The sequence below is a fragment of the Scyliorhinus torazame genome, chromosome 11 (genome assembly GCF_047496885.1).
Source record: "Scyliorhinus torazame isolate Kashiwa2021f chromosome 11, sScyTor2.1, whole genome shotgun sequence".
Taxonomy (NCBI): Eukaryota; Metazoa; Chordata; class Chondrichthyes; order Carcharhiniformes; family Scyliorhinidae; genus Scyliorhinus; species Scyliorhinus torazame.
Genome location: NC_092717.1, coordinates 157,481,213 through 157,506,743, shown reverse-complemented (window position 1 = coordinate 157,506,743; position 25,531 = coordinate 157,481,213). Strand labels below are relative to the sequence as shown.

At 45.7% G+C, this 25,531-nt stretch overlaps 1 protein-coding gene across 2 annotated transcripts in view; it reads left to right on the top strand.

Moving 5' to 3' along the window:
* The window catches only part of dlgap1a (discs, large (Drosophila) homolog-associated protein 1a), a 1,321,170-nt gene that overhangs the window by 190,771 nt on the left and 1,104,868 nt on the right, over positions 1-25,531 (top strand). For both annotated transcript variants that reach the window (XM_072467915.1, XM_072467917.1), the window contains exon 2: positions 19,783-19,865. The gene's annotated coding sequence lies outside the window, so the exon portion shown is untranslated. The remainder of the gene's footprint in view (positions 1-19,782; positions 19,866-25,531) is intronic.

The window sequence follows — 25,531 nt, the reverse complement described above, 5'->3', positions numbered from 1 at the left end:
TCAGAATACAGGAGGGAGATAGAGAACCTAGCAGAATGGTCTAACGACAACAACAATCTATCCCTCAATGCCAGTAAAACTAAAGATCTGGTCATTGACTTCAGGAAGCAAAGTACTGTACACACCCCTGGCTGCATCAATGGCGCCGAGGTGGAGATGGTTGACAGCTTTAAATTCCTAGGTGTGCACATCACCTAAAATCTGTCCTGGTCCACCCATGTCGACGTTACCACCAAAAAAGCACAACAGCACTTATACTTCCTCAGGAAACTAAGGAAATTCGGCATGCCCACACTGACTTACTAACTTTTACAAGTGCACCATAGGAAGCATTCTATCTTGCTGCATCACAGCCTAGTATGGCAACTGCTCGGCCCAAGACCTCAAGAAACTTCAGAGAGTCATGAACACAGCCCAGTCCATCACACGAACCTGCCTCCCATCCATTGACTCCATCTACACCTCCCGCTGCCTGGGAAAAGCGGGCAGCCTAATCAAAGATCCCTCCCACCCGGCTTACTCACTCTTCCAACTTCTTCCATCGGGCAGGAAATGCAAAAGTCTGAGAACGCGCAAGAGCAGATTCAAAAACAGCTTCTTCCCCGCTGTTACCAGACTCCTAAACGACACTCTTATGGACTGACCTGATTAATACTACACTCCTGTATGCTTCACCCAATGCCGGTGCTTACATAGTTACATTGTGTACCTTGTGTTGCCCTATTATGTATTTTCTTTTCTTTTAATGTACTAAATGATCTGTTTGAGTTGCACGCAGAAAAATACCTTTCACTGTACCTTACTACACATGACAATAAACAAATCCAAATCCAAAGAATTCTAGTAGATTTGTCAAGCATGATTTTCCTTTTGTAAATCCATGCTGACTTTGTCTGATTGCACCGCTGCTTTCCAAATGCTGTGCTATGAAATCCTTGATAACGGACTCCAGCGACTTCCCTCCTACCGATGTTGGGCTCACTTATCAATCATTCCCTGATTTCTCTCTATTTTTGAATAGCAGGGTTATATTCACTACTCTCCAAGCTGCAGGAACCATTCAAGGATCCAATGAATTATGGAAAATGACCACCAATTGATCTATAATTTCTAGGGGCACTTCCTTAAGTACTCTGGGATGAAGATAATAATAGTCTTCATTAGTGTCACAAGTAGGCCCACACCAAAACCGCAATGAAGTTACTGTGAAAAACCCCTAGTCGCCACAGTCCGGTGCCTGTTCGGGTACATGGGGGGAGAATTCAGAATGTCCAATTCACCTAACAAACATAGGCGAAATTCTCCGGAAACGGCGCGATGTCCGCCAACTGGCGCCCAAGATGGCGCAAATCAGTCGCGCATCGCGCCGCCCCAAAGGTGCGGAATGCTCCGCATCTTTGGAGGCCGAGCCCCAACCTTAAGGGGCTAGGTCGGTGCCGGATGAATTTCTGCCCTGCCAGCTGGCGGAAAAGGCCTTTGGTGCCCCGCCAGCTGGCGCGGAAATGACATCTTCGGGTGGCGCAAGCGCGGGAGCGTTAGCGGCTGCTGACGGCATTCCCGCGCATGCGCATTGGAGGGAGTCTCTTCTGCCTCCGCCATGGTGGAGACCGTGGTGGAGGCGGAAGGGAAAGAGTCCCCCCACGGCACAGGCCCACCCGTGGATCGGTGGGCCCCGATCGCGGGTCAGGCCACCGTGGGGCCGGTAAGGTAGGTAGTTTAATCTTCGCCGGCGGGACAGGCATTTTAGCGGCGGGACTTCGGCCCATTCGGGCCAGAGAATCGCGGGGGGGGGGCCCGCCAATCGGCGCGGCACAATTCCCGCCCCCGCCGAATATCCGGTGCCAGAGAATTCGGCAACCGGCGGGGGCGGGATTCACGCTAGCCCCCGGCGATTCTCTGACCCGGCGGGGGGCCGGAGAATCTCGCCCCTGGTCTTTCGGGACTTGTGGGAGGAAACTGGAGCGCCCGGAGGAAACTCACACAGACATGGGGAGAATGTGCAGACTCCGCACAGACAGTGACCCAAGCTGGGAATCGAACCTGGGTCCCTGGCACTGTGAAGCAACGGTGCTAACCACTGTGCTACCAAGATTATCAATCCCAGCAGATTTGTCTGCCTTCAATCCCATTAATTTCCCCAAAACTATTTCTTTCCTAATAATAATTTCCTTCAGCTCCTCACTAAAAGTTGTGTTCCTCAGAACTTCTGGTACAATATTCATGGCTTCCTTTGTTTCCCAATCCATCATAGCCAGCTTATGCCTCATCCCATCATCGTTACCTTTATTGAGGTCCAGGACCCTGGTCTCAGATAAACTACTTTACTATTCATCTTGATAAAGAACTCTACCATATTACTCATCCCCAAGGGTTCTCTCACAACTAGATTGCCAACTTTCTCATTGCACAACGGCCAGTCCAAGATGGCATGTTCCCTTGTTGGTTTTTCAACATACTGGCCCAGAAAGCCACCCCGTATACACTCCAGAAATTTCTCCTCTATTGTACTGTGACTACTTTGAGTCACGCAATCTATCTGCAGATTAAAGTCACCCATAATCACAGATTTTCCTTTGTCACATGCATCTCTGATTTCCTGTCTGCCACCTCTACAAATGTTTTTTGACCCTTGATGTTTCTTAACTCGACCCAGACAGATTCCACATCATCTGTACTGATATCTTTCCTCAAGATTGTATCAATATCTTCTTTAATCAACAATACAACTCCACCACCTTTTCCATTCTGTCTGTCCTTCTAAAAAACTGAATAGCCCTCAAATGTTTATTATCCTTCCTTGGTCACCTTGGAGCCATGTGTCAGTAATCCCAACCTTTACATATTTCTACACAACTAATTTGTCCATTTTATTTCAAGTGCTCCACATGTGAAATGTTCCAGTAAAGCACAACTCAACCTGCAGAAACAGCATCTCATCTTCTGATTCGGCACTTTACAGCCCTCAGGCCTCAACATTGAGTTCAACACCTTCAGATCTTGGACTTTCTCCTCAATCTTGACGCTCTTTATAAATCCAATCTTTTTGTCCCAACACCCCACCCACATGACCATCTGTCATTTTTGTTTTTACATTTGCATTCACAGAGCACTGACCCTTGTTCTACTTTAATACATCTGCTATCTTACCTTTATGCCACCATCAGCACCGACTTTAATCTTGGATTGGATTGGATTTGTTTATTGTCACGTGTACCGAGGTACAGTGAAAAGTGTTTCCTGCGTGCAGCTCAAACAGCATGAAAAGAAAATACGCAAAAGGGCAACACAAGATACACAATGTAAAAGAGAAAGATTGGTGATAGTGTTCGTGTTAGAATTAATTTTTAAGAGAATAGTACGGTTGTAGGAGATATAAGAAGAGATCTGTGTGAGCTCGCTCGCAGAGAGTTCCCACGCTCCGGCGCCATCTTGCAGGACCTTTACACTACCATTTTTAAAAAATATATACATTCAAGTTTTTCAACAAATTTTCAACAACCCCCCCCCAACAAAAAGAAAGCAACAAGAACACAACAAGTAGAAATTATACATTGGATTTCCCACATATACAGTAACCCCCATATAACAGTAAAAAGCACAAATAAGGAAAGAAAAAAAACACCCTAACCCAAACACCACCCCAAGAGAAACACTACCATTTTTAACACTACCATTAACACTCCCTTTTATACTACTGCCGTGTTATTCACCCTTGGGTAACACGGACTGCAACACGATACAGTTAAATGATCAAGCATACACCAAACATAGGCGTTGGTTCAATAAGATTTATTGAACTTCAGTAACGAACACACAGCTGCCTGTGGGTTGACTCTCTACTATTCTAAGTAAATGAACATTAACTATCTAGACCAGGCTAGCTCTGATCCACGTGTAGAAGGTGTTGAATGATTTGTACACCCTGACTGTCACTACTATTGTCACCAGTGGAAAGAGGCAGAGTGCTGATGCCGCGTGTGTTTTATAGTTGGAAGCCCCCCTCTGATGTTCTGTCTGGTGATTGGTCGTGTTCTGTTCTGTATGTTGATTGGCTCACCTGGGTGTCTGTCGCTGCCTGCTTTTACCTCATGATGTGCATGGGTGCATATTATGACAACTACCGTCTTTAACACTACTATTAACACTCCCTTTTACACTACCATCTTTAACACTACCATTAACACTCTCTTTTACACTACCATCTTTAACACTACCATCAACACTCCCTTTATCTTATGCCGATGATATCATTGTCAAATCTCTCCCAGCCCCTACCTATCCCTGATATTTTTTGTTCATAAAATCTATTACTTTTCTCCTTCTCTTCAGCTCTAAAGAAGTTATATAGATTTGAAACGTTAATTCTGTTCCTCTCTCCACAGATGCTGCCAGACCGGCTGTGTTTTACAAGCATTTTCTGTTTTTATTTCAGCATACAATCTTTGCCTTGTACAGCAAACCTACTAACTACATTCCCAAGTTAGAGCTGCATATTTGTCTCTGTTGAACATTCCAAGAGCTTGGAGAAAAGCAATTTATAATGAAAAACCATTCAAGATATTTGCAACTCCACTCCCACAACACACAAAATGAATGCGCACATTTTACACAATGCTCATGGGCAGTAGACAAACACAGAGCAATACAATGTTTAAAAGCACAGAATGGGAATAAATGCTAATCCCCACTCACTTTATTACCGATTCTGAGACACATTGTCTGGGAAGGTGATAAATTTGTGTACCTGGGTTGATGGTGGAAAAATGTGGTGAGGCATGTTCCTTAACCCTGAAAATTTCTTGACAGCTGAGCACATAGATCGCAGTTTGCCGACAACAGAAATGTCAAGGCTAGGCTGATGAGAGATGGCAGATAATTTGCAACTTTAAAAATGACCTTGAATGTAATTTACTGTATGATTATTTATTTCCCAAAGATTTTAGATAGCTACATCTGAGTGCATTACAATAACCATTGCAGCTTTTTAGACAGACTGATTGATGCTCAATGAGAATGATTAATTCACCAAACTACAAGTAGAAGATTGTTATTAAGGAACAAAGGGTACATTTACACTGAAACTGCAACATTGGTACAAAGGAGTCTGTGTCTTATTCAGGACCAGACGTGACATTAGAGCAGCGCACCATAAGATTTCATAAAGGAGACAATCTCATTGCACTTCACGTAGGTCCCCCTAAAACCAATGCTGAACTTCTGATATTTGATTTTCTAATAAGACGGAAGACAAGATTGAATTGTCCCAATGTGCCTGTGCCTACAATGTAGAATGGACCCACTTTTCTTATTGGCATTCTTATCCCTAATTAGAATAAGCTACGCATACAATCTAAGCTTGACTCTTGCAAATATTATTGGGGTCAAAAAATCCATTGAAGTACCAGGTAACAACAAGTGGCAGTGAGGGTGGAAAAACAACCTATTTTTCACTGTGGTACCCTGGAAAGATGAGACCAACAATTTTTTTTTTGCCACTTAAGAGCTGCTGATTTTGTGTAGGAGGTGCACCAAAAAACCAGTGGCCCTAACTTGAGGCTGAAAAGCACCCTCTAGAAGAGATACAAATGCAACAGCATTGAGAAGTACTGATGAATACAGAGTGTTAACTAAATCCCAGTTATCTGACTGTAAGTGAGGAATATTGGGATGAACTTTACGCACCCCCAAGGCAAGATGGGGAGTGGGGTAGTAAAATTGAATGGAAGGGATTCCCCCGGGAACCCACCTGTCCAAACCCAGGTACAGTTTCCCTTGAGCGGACAGGACCAGCCCAAACTTAATGGCTGCTTAACGGCTTTACCCCGCCCAGTCTCAATTATTAGGTTGGCGAGAGCGGGTGCAGGCAGGGTGGAAAGTGACGTTTAAACTATTACCCATCTCAGAGAGGGAGGGAGGGAAAGCGCCCCCCATCCCCCCGAGTTTGGACGGTCTTCCCCCCCCCCCTCCCCCAGGACATTGGAGCTCCAGGGCCCCCTCCCCCCCCCCACACAATCGGTTTGGCCCAACGCCACGATCGCCGACCCTACCCCCAGGCATTCCCCACACTCCCACTTCCCAGATCTCGACCCAGGCAGATCACTGCAGTACCGCTTACGGCCACTGCGGCGCTGTGCCTGACTGAATTGAGTGTCAGCCAATGTCGAGCAGGATTTTCTTCCAAGGGCGAACAGAAGTCCCGCCCACTGCAAATCAACACTCAAGTGAGCATTAAATGACGGTGGGAGCTCGAGAGTCAACAACTGCCGTTAAGCCGTCTTTGCATCAGGAAGAAGACAATAATAATAATCTTTATTGTTGTCACAAATAGGCTTACGTTAATATTGCACAAGTCGCCACATTCCGGCGCCTGTTCGTCTACACAGAGGAAGAATTCAGAATGTCCAATTCACCTAACAGCACATCTTTCGGGATTTGTGGGAGGAAACTGGAGCACCCAGGAAACCCACGCAGACACAGGGAGAACGTGCAGACTCCGCACGGACAGTGACCCAAGCCGGGAATCGAACCTGGGACCCTGGCGCTGTGAAGCAAGAGTGCTAACCGCTGTGCTACCGTGCTGCCCAAATAGTAAATGTTATTGCTCATATTTGTTGTGGAGTGGAAAAAAGAAGAATGTGTCATGTGAGAGTACCTTTAAGACATGGATGTTTAAGCAATGTACCTTTAAGAAAACAGTGATGTCAGAGAGTGGGTGGAGCTGAGGTCAGGTCAGCCATTTTGCAGTTTAGTTTTGCAGTTTGGAGGAAAAGAGCTGGGTGTGTGTCTGTGTTTTGCAGTGAGCTGGATCTCTGCCATGAAAAACGATCGCTGGATCATTTGGTTGATTTAAAGTGAAGCCTTTAACCTGATGTGATTTTGCTTAAAGGTGTTAAGTCTCTTGGAAGTTCGAAGGAACATTTTAAGGAATTATTTACTGGTGCAATATTTTCTGAGTTATCTTTGAAGTAAGGGGTGTTAAGAGATCCAATGTTTATTTAAGATGTTAAGTTGAGTTCATGGAATAAACAGTGTTTTGTGTTTAAAAACCCACGTGTCCGTAATTGTAATCCCACACCTAGGGAACAAGCCGTGTGCTCGGAAAAGCAACAAATCCATTACAGGGAGAGGTTGGTTGAACTCCATGATATATTTTGGGGTTCTGAAAACGCCTCGCCCATAACAAATTACTTGAAATGAAATGAAAGAAAGTCGCTTATTGTCACGAGTAGGCTTCAAATGAAGTTACTGTAAAAAGCCCCTAGTCGCCACATTCCGGCGCCTGTTCGGGGAGGCTGTTACGGGAATCGAACCGTGCTGCTGGCCTGCCTTGGTCTGCTTTCAAGCAGACTTTGATTTATACTGCACCACTCACGATTACAGGACATCCCAATGTGCTTTACAGCCAATGAATTACTTTGAAAGTATAGTCACTGTTGCAGGAAACACCGGGAAATTTGCACACACAAGTCTCCACAAACAGCAATATGGCGATGATTGGATAGTCTTTTATTTTATTTTTAAAGTTTTTATTCAGGTTTTTCATTTTATGCAATACAAAATAAACAAATCTGTGGAGACCAGATACCAATTTACGAAAGCCAAACATTGAAGATAACCCTCAAGACCCTACCCCCTTTAAACCCCTGGTGCTGGGGGTCCCGTGTCCGTTTGAAAATTTTATTTTCAAATATTTTTGTTGAATTTGTACATCTGTGCGCTATGCAATAGGTGAGCAATTTTGTTACTGTTGCCCCGATGACTTTGTTGGGGGGAGGAGGGGGCTCTGGCCCCCACCTCGGTCTTTTTCATGTCCCCTCCTGATGTTTCCCTGAGTTCCTCACTTGCTGCCCTCCTCCCATCCCCTTTTTCCTATCTGCTCTGTGCGGTCTTATCTGCCCCCCCCCTCCCCTAGTAATACAGTGGGTAGCACTGTTGCTTCACAACACCAGGGTCCCAGGTTCGATTCCCGGCTTGGGTCACTGTCTGTGCGGAGTCTGCACGATCTCCCTGTGTCTGCGTAGCTTTCCTCCGGTGCTCCAGTTTCCTCCCACAAGTCCCAAGAGACGTGCTGTTAGGTGAATTGGACATTCTGAATTCTCCCTCAATGTACCCGAACAGGCGCCGGAATGTGACGACTGGGGGATTTTCACAGTAACTTCATTGCAGTGTTAATGTAAGCCTACTTGTGACAAAAAAGATTATTATTATCCGCCATTGGCCTCAAAAAGGTCTTGGAACAGGCTGATGAATAGCCCCCATGCTTTCTGGAAGGCTTTGTCCAACCCTCGGATGGTGTATTTGATCTTCTCCAGATGGGGAAATTCCAACAAGTCTGCCAGCCAGTCCACAGCTGTGGGTGTTACTGCTGATCACCAGGCAAGCAGGATTCTCTGGCGTGTGATTAGGGAAGCAAAAGCAAGGGCATGGGCCCGCTTCCTCATATGAAATTCTGGCTGGTCCGAAACCCTGAAGACTGCCACTCTTGAGCACGGCTCTACCCTCACCCCCACAACCTTGGACATCGCCTTGAAGCAGGTTATCGAGACCCCGACAAGTCTGGGGCAGGCTCAGAACATGTAGGCGTGGTTGGCTGGGCCTCCCTGGCACTCTTCACACTTGTCCTCCACCTCCGGGAAGAACCTGCTCATTCTTGTTCTGGTCAGGTGCGCTCAATGCACCACTTTGAACTGCAGGAGGAGGTGGAATTGGCCCTGCTCAGTGCTTCACTCCATAGTATCCACCTTATCTCCGTCCCTAGTTCGTCCTCCCATTTCGGTCTTGCTCATTCTAGTGGTGTCCTTGCCCTTTCTAACAGTCATCTGTAAATGTCGCTGCAGTTCCCTTTCTCCATACTGTCCGCGTCCAGCAGTTCCTCCAACATTGTGTCTCTCAGGGCCCTAGGGCACCTCATTGTCTCCTTGCAGAGGAAATTTTTGATTTGTAAATGTTGGAGCTCCTGTCCGTTCGGTAGCTCCAATCTTTCCGTCAGCTCGTCCTGGGTTGCATGTCTGTCCCTCATGTAGAAGTCCCTGATCGCCAGCGTCCCCCTGTCCTGTCTCCACTTCTTAAAAGTGGCGTTTAGCATGGCTGGTGAGAATTTGTGGTTGCCACAGATGGGGGCCATGGTGGACACCTCGATTAAGCCAAAGTGTTGTCTCATCTGGTTCCAAGTTTTTAACGTACCTACCACCACTGAGCTGGACGTGCACTTTGCCGGGGGGGAGATGGGAGTGTTGTTGTGGCTAGGGCTCGGAGGGTTGTTTCCATACAGGAAGACTCCTCCATTTTCAGCCGTGGCTGCCCAGTGGTAGTATTGCAGGTTTGGAAGGGCCAGGGCGCCGATGTTTCTTCTCCTCTGCAGTATATTTTGGGGAATTCTTGGATTCTTTCCCCCCTACACAAACACCATAATCATTTTATCTATTCCTTGGAAAAAGGCATTGGGGATGAAGATCGGAATGGATCTAAACAGGAGGAGGAACCTTGGCAGTACGTTCATCTTGATAATCTGCACCCTCCCTGCCAGGGAGAGCTGGAGTGCATCCCATCATTGTAGGTCCCTTCTAACTTTCTCCGCCAGTCTGGTCAGATTCCATTTGTGGATCCGTATCAAATCGTGACCTATCTAAATCCCCAGGTAGCGGAATTTGTTTTAGGTTAGTTTAAATAGTACATCCTCCAGCTCCGGCCCTCCCCCTCTCCGATTCACTGGGAATACCTCGCTTTGCCCAGGTTGGGTTTGCAGCCCGAGAAGGCTCCAAACTCTTCCAGGAGCCTCATGGTTTCTTTCAAGCCGTTCCACCGGTCCGAGATGTAGAGGAACAGGTCATCCGCATCGAGTGAGACTCTGCTCTCTGCCTCCTCATCAGATACCCTTCCAGCCTTTTGCAGTTCCCCCCTTGCCAACTCTCCCCTTACATTGTTCAGCTTATCCCCATGGTGCCCCCCCGCCCCACCAGACGCTCCCTCCCTGCCAGGAGATGCACTGCGGCTCCCTCTGCACGAGCGTTCCTTAGTATTGTGGTGGCCCCCCTCCTGGAGCTGATCTTACACCGTTGCCATGCCCGCTAAATATCTGTTCCTTCTGTCTCTGCCTCACCCTCTTCTGCGTTCTGCTGCCCTCGCCCCCCCACTGTTGTTTAAGCTTCTGGATTGCTGTAGAGTAAAGGAGCCAAGAGTTATACATCTCCACAAAACACCTTTAGTATTTTGGTCCAACTTCACACACAAATCTCCAACAACAAATAGTGCCACCTGTAACTTGTCACTTCTATTAGATAACGGGCTGACAGTGCAGGGATCCCCCGTGGCCGTTCCCCTTCAAAACAAATATACCGTTTTGGATGCTGTTGAGGGGGATGATCTACCGGGGGAAGGCCCTAGCGGCCAGGTCTCTGGCACTGAGTCTGGCTCTGTGGCTCAGACAGGAAGGGGGGAGAATAGAAAAGCAATAGTGATAGGAGACTCAATGGTTAGGGGAATGGATAGGAGATTCTGTGGTCTGACTCCCGGAAGGTATGTTGCCTCCTGGGTGCCAGAGCCAGGGATGTCTCAGATCGAGTCTACAGGATTCTTAAGGGGGAGGGGGAGCAACCAGAAGTCGTGGTGCACATAGCTAAGAAAAGGGATGAGTATCTAAAAAGTGATTTTAGGGAGTTATGTTGGAAGCTAAAGAGCAGGACAAGCAGAGTAGTGATCGCAGGATTGCTATCGGTGCCATGTGCAAGTGAGGCAAGGAGCAGAGAGCGAGTGCAGCTGAATACGTGGCTACAGGGCTGGTGCAGGAGGGAAGGTTTCATGTAGATCATTGGGATATCTTCTGGGGAAGGTGGGACCTGTACATGAAGGATGGATTGCAACTAAACTGGAGGGGCACCAATATCCTGGGTGAGAGGTTTGCTAGATCTCTTCAGGAGGGTTTAAACTAGTTTGGCTGGGGGATGGGAAGCAGAGCTATGGATCAGAGGACAGTGTAGCTGTTGAACAGGCAGAAATAGTATGCAGCGAGTCTATGAGGAGGGATAGACAGTTGATAGGGCAAAGTTGCACTCAGTGGAATGGCTTAAAGTGTGTCTGTTTCAATGCAAAGAGTGTCAGGAATAAGGGAGATGAATTTAGAGCATGGATCAGTACTTGGAACTACAATGTTGTGGCCATTATGGAGACATGGGTTTCACAGGTGCAGGAATGGTTTTAGATGTTCCGGGGTTTAGATGTTTACAGAAGAATAGGGAGGGAAGTAAAAGAGGAGGGGCAGTGGCACTGTTAATTAGGGAGTGCACCACAGCTGCAGAAAAGGAGGTAGTTGAGGAGGGTTTTTCTACTGAGTCAGTATGGGTGGAAGTCAGAAACAAGAAAGGAGCAGTCACTTTATTGGGAGGTTTCTATAGACCCCCCAATAGCAGCAGAGAGATAGAGGAACAGATTGGGTGGCAGATCTTGGAAAAGTACAAAAGTAACAGAGTTGTTGTCATGGGTGACTTCAACTTCCCTAATATTGACTGGAACCTCCTTACTGCAAATGGTTTGGATGGAGCAGATTTTGTCAGGTGTGTACAGGAAAGATTCCTGACTCAATATGTAGGTAGGCCAACTAGGGGTGAGGCCATATTGGACTTGGTGCTCGGCAATGAACCAGGCCAGGTGTCAGATGTCTCGGTGGGAGAGCATTTCAGTGACAGCGACCACAACTCCTTGACCTTTACCATAGTCATGGAGAGGGATAGGAACACACAGTATGGGAAGGTATTTAATTGGGAGAGGGGAAATTATACTGCTATGAGACAGGAGCTGAGGAGCATGAAGTGAGAACAATTGTTCTTGGGGAAATGCACAACAGTAATGTGGGGATTGTTTAAGGAGCACTTGCTGCGAGTGCTGAATAGTTTTGTCCCACTGAGACGAGGAAGGAATGGTAAGGTGAAGGAGCCTTGGATGACAAGAGAAGTGGAGCTTCTAGTCAAGAGGAAAAAGGAAGCTTACGTAAGGTTGAGGAAGCAAGGATCTGACTCGGCTCTAGAGGGTTACAAGGTAGCCAGGAAGCAACTCAAAAATGGACTGAGGAGAGCTAGAAGGGGGCATGCAAAAGCCCTGGCAGGAAGGATTAGGGAAAACCCCAAGGCGTTCTACACTTATGTGAGAAATAAGAGGATGATCAGAGTGAGAGTAGGGCCGATCAGGGATAGTGGAGGGAACTTGTGCCTAGAGTCTGAGGACATGCGGGAGGCCCTAAATGAATACTTTGCTTCAGTATTCACTAGAGAGAGGGACCTTGTTGCCCATGAGAACAGTGTGAACCAGGTTAATAGACTCGAACAGGTTGATATTAAACAGGAGGATGTGCTGGAAATTTTGAAAAGCATCAGGATAGATAAGTCCCCTGGGTCTGACGGGATATACCCAAGGTTACTATGGGAAGCGAGAGAGGAGATTGCTGCACCGTTGGCTATGATCTTTGCGTCCTCACTCTCTACTGGAGTATACCGGATGATTGGAGGGAGGCGAATATTGTTCCCTTGTTCAAGAAAGGGAATAGGGAATCCCTGGGAATTACAGACCCATCAGTCTTACGTCTGTGTTGAGCAAAATAATGGAAAGGATTCTGAGAGATAGGATTTATGATTATTTAGAAAAACATAGTTTGATTAAAGATAGTCAGCATGGCTTTGTGAGGGACTGGTGATGCATCACAAGCCTCACTGAATTCTTTGAGAATGTGACGAGACACATTGATGAAGGTCGGGCAGTGGATGTGGTGTATATAGATTTCAGTAAGGCATTTGATAAGGTTCCCCATGGTAGGCTCATTCAGAAAGTTAGGGGGCATGGGATGCAGGGAAATGTGGCTGTTTGGATACAGAATTGGCTGGCCGAAAGAAGACAGCGAGTGGTAGTGGATGGAAAGTATTCCGCCTGGACGTCGGTGACCAGTGGTGTCCCGCAAGGGGATCTGTTCTGGGACCTCTGCTCTTTGTGGTTTTTATAAATGACTTTGATGAGGAAGTGGAAGGGTGGGTTAGTAAGTTTGCCGATGACACGAAGATTGGGGGAGTTGTAGATAGTATTGAGGGTTGTTGCAGGTTACAACAGGACATTGACAGGATGCAGAACTGGGCTGAGAAGTGGCAGATGGAGTTTAACCTTGATAATTGTGAAATGATTCATTTTGGAAGGTCGAATTTGAATGCGGAATACAGGGTTAAAAGCAGGATTCTTGAAATTGAGGAGGAACAGAGGGATCTTAGGGACCACGTACATCGATCCCTCAAATTTGCCACCTAGGTTGATAGGGTTGTTAAGAAGGCGTATGGTGTGTTGGCTTTCATTAACAGTTGGATTGAGTTTAAGAGCCGCGAGGTTTTGCTGCAGCTTTATAAAACCCTGGTTAGACCACACTTGGAATATTGTGTCCAGTTCTGGATGCTTCATTATAGGAAGGATGTGGATGCTTTGGAAAGGGTACAGAGAAGATTTACCAGGATGCTGCCTGGACTGGAGGGCATGTCTTATGAAGAAAGGTTGAGGGAGCTAGGGCTTTTCTCACTGGAGCGAAGAAAGCAGAGAGATGACTTGATAGAGGGGTACAAGGTGATGAGAGGCATGGATAGAGTGGATAGACAAAGACTTTTCCCCAGGGTGGAAATGGCTGTCACGAGGGGACATAATTTTAAGATGATTGGAGGAAGGTATAGTGGAGATGTCAGAGGTAGGTTCTTTACACAGAGAATGTGTGTGGAATGCACTGTCAGCAGAGGTGGTGGAGTCAGAGTCATTCGGGACATTTAAGCGACTCTTAGACAGGCACATGGACAGCAGTAATTTGAAGGGGTGTAGGTTAGGTTGATCTTAGATTAGGATAAATGGTCGGCCCAACATCGTGGGCTGAAGGACGTGTTCTGTGCTGTACTGTTCTATGTTCTATAATTGACATTAAATTAGTATTTAATTGGAAGGTCTGTTAACCCATTCCTAACACCTGTGGTCTGATCTTTCTGATCAAAGTGAGGCAGTACAATCCTGTGCAAACTTAGTGTTCGTCCATCATAGTTTTCTTTTCTCCACTCTTTCCTCCTCTGCTTCGCCCTTAGCGTTGCCTTGCCTGCCCCATGACCAGGCTGTTTGTCCGAACAAACTTTTTTTAAATAAAAATTTAGAATACCCAATTAATTTTTTTTCCCAATTAAGGGGCAATTTAGAATAACCAATCCACCTAACCTGCACATCTTTGGGTTGTGGGGGTGAAACCCACGCAGACATAGGGAGAATATGCAAACTCCACACGGACAGTGACCCAGGGCCGGGATTCGGATCCGAGTCCTCAGTGCCGCAGTCCCAGTGCTACCCACTGCGCCACATGCCGCCCTTGTCCGAACAAACTTGTCCACATCTTCCGGGGTGTTGGAAAAATTCTCCTTATTTTGGAACATCACCCAGAGCCTGGCTGGGAACATCATTACAAATCTCACTCCACTCCTGCACAGAGCTGATTTCACCTGGTTGAACTCAGCTCTTTGCTTTACCAGGTCTGCCCCAATGTCCATAAGACATTGGAGCGGAAGTAAGGCCATTCGGCCCATCGAGTCCACTCCACCATTCAATCATGGCCGATTTCAACTCCATTTACCCGCTCTCTCTCCATAGCCCTTAATTCCTCGAGAAATCAAGAATTTATCAACTTCTATCTTAAAGACACTCAACATCCCGGCCTCCACCACCCTCTGTGGCAATGAATTCCACAGACTCACCACTCTCTGGCTGAATAAATTTCTCCTCATCTCTGTTCTAAAGTGACTCCCTTTTATTCTAAGGCTGTGCCCCCGGGTCCTAGTCTCCCCTGCTAATGGAAACAACTTCCCTACATCCACCCTATCTAAGCCATTCATTATCTTGTAAGTTTCTATTAGATCTCCCCTCAACCTCCTAAACTCCAATGAATATAATCCCAGGATCCTCAGACGTTCATCGTTAGTTAGGCCTACCATTCCTGGGATCATCCGTGTGAATCTCCGCTGGACCCGCTCCAGTGCCAGTATGTCCTTCCTGAGGTGTGGGGCCCAAAATTGCTCACAGTATTCTAAATGGGGCCTAACTAATGCTTTATAAAGCTTCAGAAGTACATCCCTGCTTTTATATTCCAAGCCTCTTGAGATAAATGACAACATTGCATTTGCTTTCTTAATTATGGACTCAACCTGCAAGTTTACCTTTAGAAAATCCTGGACTAGGACTCCCAAGTCCCTTTGCACTTCAGCATTATGAATTTTGTCACCGTTTAGAAAATAGTCCATGCCTCTATTCTTTTTTCCAAAGTGCAAGACCTCGCACTTGTCCTGGTAGAACCGGATTCTATGCCCTTCCCAGCTGCTCCCCTTCTTATGCCTTGGCCAGTGCTGGATCCTCTTGTGATCCTGATAGTGATGCAGTTTCACAATTATTGCCCCTGGTTGTTCCCCCGCTTTGGTCTTCGGTTGGACTGATCTGTGCACCCTGTCAATCTCGGCAGATTGGGGAAGCTGTCCATTCTGACTGGATTGCCTAGCATTTGGGTCACATAGCCTGTCGGGTCCCTGTCCTCGATCCCCTCTGGCAGGCCTACGATCTGGATATTCTGGCGTCGGGACTTCCTGAAATAAGAGCATTGACGTACAGAATGACACTTATGTGGCCCTATACCGGTTGATCATGAACTCAATGCACTTTCTTTGCATGAAAGCCAAATCTCATACTGTGGGCACTCCCCAGATGATCTGGGCCCCCGGATGTTCAGGCTCTGGTCAGGGTGGTACCCTGGCTCCCCCGATGCCACCATGGCACTGCCATCCTGGTACTACCATCTGGCATCCTGACAATGCCATCTGGGTGCCACCCTGGCAATGCCAGAGTGCCCATGTGACACTGCCAGGCTGGCAACGCCAAGATGCCCGAGTGGCATCTTGCCCATGCTGGGGATCGGGCCTGGGGCGCCCTGCCCTTATGAGGTGGGATGCGGATAGCAGGAGGGCCCCCTAATTGGTAATATGGGGTGTTGGGGGGAGGGGGGGGGGTGTGGAGGCCACAGCGGGTTAGGGAAGGCAAGAGATCCAGACACCATTTTTAAAAATGGCGCTCTCATCTCTTCCTGCACTGGCAAGCTGAGCTCATTAGTGAAGGAAATAGGTCTAAGTGCACCCTTGGCCGGCCGTTCTTCGCCAAGGTATCCGAAAAAGATGCAGAGTTCCATTTGACAGGGAGTCGTCCTCAGAACTGCCAGCGTCAGGAAACACCCCGCTAAACGCGTCCAAACCACAACTCTTTTTTTATTGCTATTAAATCGCTCACGGGATTTTAAAAAATCTAGTCCATTGCTCCTGAGGCTTCACACCCCTTAATTCAGTTAATACAAATATGTTTAAAGATGCCAAGACATTTTTCAGAATAGCATAATAGAGAAATCAATACTGTTAAGTGCATGAATAAATTAATCATGGACACCTCTCAATGTCTAGCCCAAGGTCCTTACTATATATTGTAATGCAAATGATTATCGATGGGCTCTTTTAGACCTATAGCAGTTTTAATATTTTGGATCATTGCTTAAAATTGTTACACAGTTCTGCATCATCCAGGTGCGCTTTCATTTTCATCTCTGTTTTGCATGCAGCAGTTACATTTTTACCAGATATCACCCCTGAGAAAGAATTTCTTGTATTGAACATAATTTAAGACAAATTGAGTTGAGGCAGATAAAGATTGAATCTCATGAAAGTACTTGCAGGGGAAAGAAAATACAATAAATGGCATGAGACTCTTAATTCTGTCAGTTTTAATTTCATGCTCTGCAAAGCACACTTGTAAAATATAGGGCATTGTGACATTTGCACAGGCCCTGCTGCTTACTGAATGAAGACCATGGCAACTAGTCTAGATTGAGCAATTTGGTGGCAAATGCAGCAGGTTATACGAGTGTGCTGAAATAATGTTTCCAGGGATTTGAATTTGCTGAATCCCTTTGTATGAAATTACTTTGTTCACGATTTTAACTTTAAAAAAAAAATCAATTAACATATATTTTAATGTAGTCTAACGAAACCCAATTCCTCCTCTCTCGACTCCTCCGCTGTTGCTAAATTGTGAAACTGCTTAACCGACATTCAGTCCTGGGTTTTGAAAAATTAATTCACAGTTTGTGGGCATCGCTGGCTGGACCAACATTTATTGCCCGTGGCTAATGCCTTGAACTGAATGGCTGGCTCGGCCTTTTCAGAGGCTATTTAAGAGTAAATCACATTGCTGTGGGTCTAGAGTCAGATGTATGCCAGACCAGGTGAGGATGGCAAGTTTCCTTCCCTGAAGGATATTAGTGAACCAGATAAGATTTTATGACAATCAACAATAGTTTTTATGGTCATTACTATTTAATTCCAGATTATTATTGAATTCAAATTTCACCACATGCCATGTTGAGATTCGACCCCTGGCTAATTGACAATACCACTGCACCATTGCCTCACCCGATTAACAGAAATTTCTTTCAATTAAATATCGGGAATATCGCAAGTATTGGGTGTGATTTTCCACCTATACCCGCCATGGGGATCATCCAGTCCTGCCGAAAGTCATTGGATGTTTAAGCTGGGCCGCCACATCCCCTGTGGCAGATCTGGCCATGGCAGGGCAGAAAAATCCCAACTATTGTCTTCAAACTCTGCTGCAAACTTTGTTCTTTTGCTGGCAACTCCATCACTATCCTGGCGACTGTCTGAGGTTGAACCGTATCCTTGGTGCATTCCTGTCCACAGTGAGTGGCACCTGGCCTGTGATGTGATGATCCTTTATCCTTATCACCCAACCCAGTCAACAGAGGTACTGCTGGCTGCCATATTCCATGTTAGCGATAGACTCTGTGGCCCTGTCCTGTTTCCCCCAGTGGGTCTCTTCACTGGGTGGGCTGTGTGTTATGCCACCAGCAGGTGGCAACTGGTTGTGTGGTGGAGATGGTCAACATATGCTGCCAGTCACCTTCATGCGATTGGGGTGAGCGAGGGAAGTGTGCATTTGCTGGGACCTTAGCTACAATATGATGTGGAGACTGGGTGTAACACACAATTTATGAGAGAGCTGGTCAGGTTTTCTGACCGGGAGCAGGATGGATGGGAGCAGGAGCACGGTGACCAGGCAGGGCTTGCAGACAGTTCATGGTGCTGACGGGTGGGCTAGCTGATATTGTCCGTGGTGAGGCTTCTACTCTGAGAGGGCTTGTGTGCCAGGCAGGATGCCAAATACCACGATGCATGTGTCCATTCTTTGGGATAAGCGCTGCTATTCCCCTGCTTCCTCTGCTATGGGACTGAACTTCTGAGGAGTGCCAACAACTGGTGAGCCAGCGATTGAGCATGGTCATCCCCATCACGTTGATGATACTTCTGGGATCTGAGAGTTTCCAGAGGGGCAGGCTGAGTGAGTTTGCAGATGACCAGAGGCTCTCTGAACATTTAAAGGCACAGTGAGCAGTCAGCAGTGTGAGCAGCCAGGGGCCTGTAGGCAGCACCAAAGGCGTACGTTTAAACAACATACTGCTGCAGTGGAAGTCTGAGCCACGCCACCCTGATCCCGAGGAGGGCACCCCGAGTACGTGGACTTGGCAGTCCAAGTAGCCACCCCCCAGCAACCCCGACAAGTTTAGTGAGTTCTCTTACCTTTCGCTCCCCTTCAACAGCCATGGCTCCAAGGCGCCACTTGTTAATACCAATTCACATCCATCTGACTCCCGCTTGAGACGGGTGGGGCATCATGGAGGGGCGGAGCATCAGTGTCCAACCCGCTAATCGCATTCAAAACCGTGTAAATGTCAGCTTTGCATTGGGCTGCGGGCGTGGGGCATGAACCTCACTGCCACTGCCCAGCGGGGGACTGGGACATCGCGTCAGAATCGACGCTGGACGCAAATCCCGATTTTTGCTCCACCCGATATTCTCGGCCCAATCGTGATTCTCACTGCCAGCGTGAGGCAGCGAAGAATTCATCCCAACATTACCTTTCCTGTCATCACTGCACCAAAATGCTGAAATTCCGTACCTTACAGCTTCACTACATAGAATACAGTGGCTCAAGAAGATTCACTACCACCTTCTTGATGACAATTAGATATAGGCAGCAACTGCTGGTCTTATCAACCACACATCTGCCCTAAGAATTTAAAATTATTTTGGCTTGGCGGTGAGGCCAGAGCAGCTTCTCTGCGCAAGTTTCCAATTAAAATTGTAGTCGTACCTCTACTGTCATCCGATCCCAATCTGCATGTTTATCGGTGGATCTAACTGCTTTACAATCCATATCCCCCTGCCTGCTAAAAAGAGCAGTTTAACATTGTAACCTGCAGGAAGATATCAGGATCAGAGTGGGTACAGCATCAGCCACTTTAGCTGCTTGCTGCCTGATTTCCACAGAATTAACATTGGCCTGAATATCTTTACATCTAACTGGGTTTGGTTGGAATGTTGCTTTATACTTATCATTCATATTTCACCTAACCTTTTCCACTGGTTCAAATTTACTCTTGGACGCAGTTGTAGAGCCCAAAACAGTTCATTAATATGTATCAGCACATTGCCCTCTTTATTCAAGTTTCTCTTTACACCGTTACAAATACTGAACCAAATTATAAATGACCTTTGTAGCACTAGTTATTCCCATGTGACAAGCATAGGACCTAAGGCTGACTCTTCTACATTTGTTAATATTACATATGTTTGGCTAACAAAGTGAAGGAACTGATACAATTGTACCCCTTTCTTTTTCCCACAGGGTGCCTTGCTGTTTGAAGGAGGGGGACGTCTATTTGCAATACCGAATACCACTTGTTAATCCAGGCCCTGCTTCCATGATTAGTAAGTGCTCTTTTTTGCCATCTTCTAAAATAAATTGATTCGCTGCTCATGCAAATAATGCAATCTTTTACCAGCAATGCCATAGGTTACACGCTCAGAAATATTGACTGTAAGATCATCAGAAATACCTCTGTCGATTACAATTGTATGTGCAGAAAATTAATTTCTCTGAATCTTTTTCAATAATACATCGAACCATTGTAGACATGAGGGAGACATGTAATTAAATGAAACATAATGGATGATTTGTGAACTAATTTCTCAAATTATATGGAAAACATGAATAGAAATTAAAGCTACTAATGGAGAAAAGTGAGCTGACATACTTGCAAACCAATAAAATAAATATTCATCACATTGTTTAAAACTTTATATTAGAAATGATTATTTAATTAAAATTGTGATTTTCTCATGGGCAATGGCAATTTACTGCATTTGCAGAGACACTGGGCAGAATTGCAGAGACTCTGATCTTGTTTAACCATCTTTATTGCCAGGGTAGTCTTGGCCATGGACAAATAGTGCTTCTGCACTGTTTTGTAACTTAAGGAGTGTAGCTTTTGCAGCAGATGCACAGGGATTTACTTTGCAGCCCAGTTGAGATACATCAGCCCTGCACTCTGCACATAGTGTAGGGTTTGCTATTCATGCCAATGAGGTAAAAAAACTTTATTGGTAAGTTATTGGTTGCAAGATTGGAAGGAAGTCTTGCTGCAATTATATAGCTTTGGCATGACCACACCTCTTGACAGGATATACTTGCCTTAATGATGGTGCAGCAAAGTTTTACTGTGTTGATTCCTGGAGTGAGAGGGCTCTCATATGAGGAGACATTGAGTACAATGGGCCTGTATTCCCTGGAGTTCAGAAGTATAAGAGGTGATCTCATTGAAATGTCTAAAATTCTAGAGAACTTGACAGGATAAATGCTGAGACTGTTTCCCTGAGCTGGAGAGCATATAACCAGGGGCCATAGTCTCTGAATAAGCGGTCAACTATTTAGGATTGAGATGAGGAGAAATATCTTCATTCAGAGGGCAATGAATCAGCGGAATTCTCTATCCCAGAGCATATTTGCCGACTATATTCAAGAAAGAGATAAGTAGACTCCAAAGGGATACAAGGGACATGAGAATAAGGCAAGAAAGCTAAGGTAGAAGATCAGCAATGATCTTATGAATAGCGTAGCAGGCCTGCGGGATACTATGTGCTATTCCTGTTCCTATTTCTTATGTTCTGAAGAAGTGGAGAGTTACAAAGCAAAGGATTGGTGAAATGAAAGCCAGTGCAGGTCAGCAGGCAGAGGAATAATAGGTGAGTAGGCCTTGAATTGGGTTAGTAGAGTTTTGGATAAGCTCAGTTTTATGAGACATGGAAAGTTGAGTTTGATTGGCTGAGCACCAAGAGTGACTAATGACTTAACTACCTGTAGCCAATGCTGCCACAGCTGCAGAGCGGAGTGTGAATATTGTTTGATTGACAACTTTATTACCGTGTAATAAGTTATTTTTTCTTTAGTTTTTCAATGTATGTGTGTTTATCTGCAGAAGGTTAAGAGGCGTGAAGTGGGTAAAGGCTTTTCGGCATTGATGCTATGATTGGCTATGGTTGATTGATGCTTTTTGACATTGTAAGCTGAACAGATTTCACAGATTTTCAATGCCTCTGCTTATTGTGGCTGGGATTCTCCATTGCGAGTCTGCCCATTACCCCTGCTAGTGAGGATGGCGAATTTGGCACTCAGCCAAATCTCCCATTCGCTGCAGCGGGACCGGATAATCCCACTGCCGTGAACGGAAGGAGAATCCTGACCTGTGTCCGTTTCATGAGCATTTCAAAGACTTACCAGACTTGCCAGCACCCCTTTGGTTCTATACACAGTGGATACTGTGAGAGTGGGCATGGAAGATATATAGGGAGGGGGGGGGGGGGGGGGGGCTGTGGTGAGGGGAGCATGGAAAGGGCATGGGAGATGTGAAGAAGCACGCATGGGGCATTGGAGATGTGTGTATGGAAGGGGCATGTGGCATTTGAGGAAGCAAGGAGGGGCATGGAGGGTGGGGGGGGGGAGAAGGGTGAGGGCTTGAGTCCTGACAATCGTGATTAAAATTTGGCTGATGTCCCAGAAAATAGAGGCAGCCATTCTGGCGTGCCAGTCTCGAAATCCACCTGCCTCCGTTGTCACCTCAGAACTGTCTCTGGAGGGGCGGCCTGACTCTCTGCCTTCAGGAATTAAAATATGGCGGACTGGAGCTTCCTTAATGGAACCACATTTGTGGAGTCAGAAACTTCCCGCAATCACGTTTGCCGTATCCTTCACCAGAATCCAGCCTTAAATCTTCCAGATCAAGTCATGCTAGTTAATTACTGGTAAATCTCTTAGTGCTCATCTCCAAAATGTATTTTTAAAAACTCAGATGAGCATTACCTATGGCACCAGTTTGTTATTTCCTCTGAGTGGGCCTCTGAGTGAGTTTGCCAATTTAGCATTCTTCTTAAATTGTGGACATATTGTCATTAGCAACTGGAAGGAAACACTTATTTTACATTACACCTTCACTGAAAGAGATGAGACTGCCTTCCCATGAGTTGGATCTGGACTCAAACCCAGCCAAGAGATATAAAAAGATAATATGTGATCCCTTAGTACAGCTACACCTCTGTACAGGGGAGAAACACTGAATAAAATTAAGGTCTCATCTTTCACTGTACTGTCATCTGACAGAATGTCATTAGGTATGAGGCTTTGAATGTCTGGGTTGGCTCCGAGGCAATAGCTGAAGGACTCTCTGTTGAGCATAGAGTATATTTGAAAAAGAGATGTTCTGCCATGTGTCACGCCAAATACTCAAGAGGATGGAAGCAAAGTTGTTTGATGGAATCACTGTCATAGGCATACTTGAACAAATTTAGCTCATTGTCAAATCTCTCCAGGGTATGGGTAACACCTTCAGTAACTGGCAGCCAAACTACTTGTTACAGAAGTTGCACATCAGCAAAGACTATTTTTAGTTAATTATTACCTAAAACCAAATCTCAGTACAAAGTAAATGATTTCTCTTTATGCCTGGTGAGTGAGGAAGAGTAAATAGAAATCTATTTTTCTAAACTCTAGTATGTAGTTCTGAAATTGCACATCAAACTTTGCTAGGATTTCCTCAGCAAGTTTTCTTTTTGCCATAGTCCATTTTTCCGAAGTTGGTAACTGTAGCAATTGAGTGGATGGATTGGGAGCCATCTGAAGTTTAATTGCTGTCCAATTTTCTCTTGGGCCCCAATGCCATCTGTGGGGCTTTTTTTCTCTTAGCCTTCTCAGCTTTTGGCTCAGATCAAGTGCCGGATCAAGCCCAAGATGAAATGAAATGACTTTTCGTGTCGGCTTGGATCTTGGATGTCTCTCATGTGGATACCATAAATTAGATTCAACCAGAATTTCAGTTGGTTTTTGGAGCAAGCAACGAGTTGGATTAAGGGCTTGTCCTGCCCACTCTGTGCATTGGCTTTGTAACTTAAAGAATTGGGGTGGGTTTCTGCCGTCTTCACGCACCCTCGCCAGCAACGGGATCCGCCATTCGAACAGCCGGCCAATGGGATTTCCCATTGGGGCCACCCCATGCCATCAGGAAACCTGCGGGCGTGGGTGCGCTGCCGGCGGAGCGGAGGATCCTGCCGACGGAGAATTCCGCAGTTGGCCTTTCCTGATCTGCAAGCTGGCAGCCAAGAGCTGTGTTGTGTGAATGCTTTTCCACGTGAGTCCTTCTGTACTACTTTAAAACGCTATTCATTAAAATCTTAGTCTTTCTGTTTTTACCTCAGCCAATATCACTCACTATTGGTTTTATTAGTCCAAGTTAAATTATGATAATTTCCGACCACTGAAATAATATGAATCTGTCAGACTGATATCAACATAAGTTTAAATCTTTTCACTGGACTATCACCTGTTTCAAACTTATGTCACTCCGCTGGATTTTATTTTCAAACAGCAAAAGCATTAAAAGGAATTTGTAAATTACGAACAAAATCTTGCACAAACACTCTGATTCCTTGAAAACTGCACCGCAGTAAAGGATTAAATGTATTAGAGATTAATGGTGACACATTATTAACCTTATTATTGCTTATATTTTAACATCACAGAGTCAAATGACAGCCCACTTCTTGAATTTAAGCTAAATATCCTAAATAAGAGGTGAATGTTGCAAAACTATATGAAAATTTGTACAAAGACTTTGCACCATGACACAACATAGCTCAGTGGAAATTACTGATGTTAATTATTCCATGTTTGTCAATTTTTCAGAAACTCCTCACAGAAGCAGAACAGTCATGCCTGACTTTCTGTTCATTTTCACTCCAGAATCATCTGACAGCAGAATTAGTCATTTTATATTTCCTGGTGTTCACAATAAAACCCATATTTTGAACAGACAGACAGTAAAGATGTTCACCCGTTTTAATGCAATGATTTATTTATTTATCCTAAATTATCACTGGCTAGGAAAAACATTTTGAGCACAAAAATTCCACCCAGACAGGAATTGCACAGATCACAGTCGGGGACTTGCACAAATCACAGTCGGGGACTTACACAGATCACAGTCGGGTACTTACACAGATCACTGACGGGGACTTGCACAGATCACAGTCGGGGAGTGACACAGATCACAGTCGAGGACTTTCACAGATCACAGTCGGGGACTTGCACAGATCGCAGTCGAGGACTTTCACAGATCACAGTCGGGGTCTTGCACAGATCACAGTCAGGATCTTGAAAATCGATAGGAACTTGGTCCCTCTTGGAGCAGCAATGTCAAATCATCTGTCAAACTACCCCCCCCCCCCCCCCACACACACACACACCCTGCCTTTCATGTCATATGTCAGGTGTGAGTGTGGGAGTTCCCAGGTTAGGCTGTGAGTCCTGCCAAGTACACCCAACGTGGTTTCAGGTGCTGATGTGAGTCTCAGAAGTCTGAGGAAATATTGTTAACCCTCAGCAGCAGTGGGCAGCCTGCTTGAAGACATCTTGAAGATTCTTCTGTTTCACTGGAACTGATTGTTTCTTTCCAGAAAACCAGTTGGTGAAGGATGATACGAGACCCAATCTTTACTTAGTTTTACATTTATTTATAGAATTAAGCATTACATGAATACACCTCTTAACTCAACAATACTGCAGTTTCAACAAATATTTTGCTATGTACTGGAGTATAATCCCAGTTAATGCCTGCAGTAAATACAATTAATAACAGACTCTGAACTCAACGTATTTAAAACAGTATTTTTAGTAGGTGATTCACTTTCAATTAATAATATTCATATTGGTCATAGAAGATGGGATTTAGTTCTAGCAATCCTCCTGACTGAAGAACCAGTGGAAGCCCTGTGTCGCTTCGATAGGGGAGACCCAATACTATTTAAGTGCCCTCAGGCACTTAACTGGCCAGCTATGGGCCATCCATGCGATCAAGCCCCGAATGGGGCAGAAATCCTGCCCTTAGAGCTATCAAGGCCAAAAAGAGGCCTTCAGCTATTCATTGCTGGCTGTACCACGAGAAGCAGTGGGTGCTGCCAGTAATGCTCGAAGGTTCATCCTGAAAATCGCTGCTGGATTTCTCAACACAGATGACTGGGGAGGAATAGAGAGCAGGGGAGTCCGAGAT